Source organism: Penaeus japonicus, unplaced genomic scaffold (assembly GCF_977035675.1).
Source record: "Penaeus japonicus unplaced genomic scaffold, GWHDUDI00000001_assembly GWHDUDI00000024, whole genome shotgun sequence".
Taxonomy (NCBI): domain Eukaryota; kingdom Metazoa; phylum Arthropoda; class Malacostraca; order Decapoda; family Penaeidae; genus Penaeus; species Penaeus japonicus.
This window is the reverse complement of record NW_028234426.1, coordinates 10,208,111-10,210,610: the sequence shown is the minus strand read 5'-3', so window position 1 is coordinate 10,210,610 and position 2,500 is coordinate 10,208,111. Positions and strand designations below refer to the sequence as shown.

The window sequence follows — 2,500 nt, the reverse complement described above, 5'->3', positions numbered from 1 at the left end:
ATATACACATGCATATGTAAATGTGTATATATATGTATATATCTTTTTTTTTTACTCATTACATATATTTGCATATATATATATATACATATATATACATATATATATACACATGCATATGTAAATGTGTATATATATGTATATATCTTTTTTTTACTCATTACATATATTTGCAAATGATATGATGAAGCTCATCAAGACAACTGATTACCATATGTTATTTCCCAGAAAAATCAACCTAAAAGCAGCTGAACATCTTGTTCAACGAGGTTCTCTCTCTTCCATGTCTAGTCGCACACTATACAGTCACATAAAAACATCAATAATAAAAAAAAAGAGTTAAGATTATCACCCTAATAAGAATATAAGAATACAAGAATACGAATGTGATAATAATCGGGCGAGGAATCTAGCGAGTGCGGCGTCTTGCAAGGAACCGTTCTTGGGCCGTTACTGTCTTTGGTTGCGGCTGACGGTGACGGCAGCACATTTGCAACGTTGCTGTATTTCGTGAGTGACAAGACGTGCGCATTCGTTCGTGACGAAATATGAAACACCACCAGTGATACAACTCTCAGGATAGCCCTCTAGTTCTAGTTAAAAATCGCTAAATACATTTTCTGATTCTCATAGCAAAATAGCTAAAAATCGCTAAATAAAATCATTCTCTGATTCTCATATCAAAATAGCTAAAATTTGCTAAATTAAGTGAAGGGGGAACTTTAAAAAATCGTTAGTATAACACAAAACCTATATTGCATGTTCCTAGTCACAATATCTTTGTTAAAGTAACAACATATTTGCTAAACTAGCAACTGTGTGTGTGTGTGTATGTGTGTGTGTGGGATATGTGTGTGTGTGTCTGTGTGTGTGTGTGTCTGTGTGTGTGTGTGTGTGTGTGTGATATATATATAGTGTGTATATATATATATGTCGTGTATATACATGTGTGTCACAACACACATACACACACACACACACACATCACATATATATATATATATATATATATATATATATACATATATTCCTCAAATCAACTATGACATAAAATCTAAACACAAAACATATCTAGTCATTACAACACAATGAAAGCAATGCACAGTGCGTCACTGAAACATTCTTTCAATCACACCCTCTGACGCTTCAGAAACGAACAAAGGCGAGGCGTATCCTGACACTAATGCCATGTAATTAAAAAGGCATTTTGGCACTATGTCCTGACGGGAGAGGCTTACATACAGATTAAAATTACAGGTGAATGAGTGAACTTAAATTTTGCAGGATATTGTACCATATTAAAAAATGGTGCGTTTTTTTTTCCTGGTATGATAATGTAGAATAATGATCATATCAGTTACCAAAGTGGTGATAATAGTGATAACAATTACAATTATATTATTAGTAATTATGAAATTAATAATAACAATAGTAATAGTGAGAATAATGGTAACAAAAAGAATAATGATAATTACGACAGTAATGATGGTAATATTAATAATAATGTTAAAATAATAATGATGATAATAATAATAGTTACGATGGCAATAGAACTGATAATAGTAAGAATACTGATGATACTAGTAACAATGACAGTAACAAAATTATGATAATAGCAGTGTAAATAACAATAATAAGTAATAAAAATAATAATACGACAAATAACAACAAGAACACGAACAATGAGGATGACTGTCATTATCATAATATTCATTATCATAGTAAAATTATACATATAATAATAACAATAACAATCAAAATAAGAATGATGATTATAATGCCCCCTCTCCTCCTGCTCGTCATCATCCCAATGATGATGATAATGATGATGATGATATTTATGACAATGATAATAATAATAATCATGATGATGATAATAATAATAATAATAATAAATATTATTATAATAATAATAAAAATGATAATGATAATAATAACAGTAAATACAATAAAAGTAAAATAAAACAAAGACAATAACATCAACAAAATTATCAACATCTATTTCAAAAATAACCGAAAAAAGAGAGAACATCCCCATCTCATTCAGCCATAAATCAACACACACAAAAATATGAAACAGGTACGAAATCAACAGAAATAAATCATTCTCATAACAGGTTCATCTCCACTCTGCAATTATGCATGATGCGATAACGACCACCATGGTAGACAGCATAGATCATGTTCTTAATTCATGGTTCCTCTTGTCATTTCCGCGTCGGAGAAACGGGGCTGAGGGTAGGGTGGGGGTGTGGGTGGTTGGGTGGGGGGGGATGTCTGAGGGGGTGGGTGGGTGGGTGTGTGTGTGTGTGGGTGTCTGTGTGTGTGTGTGTGGGGGGGGGGGGGTTAATGTGTTTGTGTTTGTATGTGTGCGTGTGCGTGTGTGTGCGTGCGCGCGTGTGTGTGTACATGTTTATTTGTTTAGACGTACAAAATACCCACAAAAAAGCAAAGAGGGGAGGGGAGAAGGGGGGCGCAGCAAGCCCTATTCTATATTTCC

At 33.2% G+C, this 2,500-nt stretch overlaps 1 protein-coding gene across 2 annotated transcripts in view; it reads right to left on the bottom strand.

The window, feature by feature from the left end:
- The window catches only part of LOC122255043 (uncharacterized), a 100,132-nt gene that overhangs the window by 28,528 nt on the left and 69,104 nt on the right, over positions 1-2,500 (bottom strand). The window lies entirely within an intron of this gene.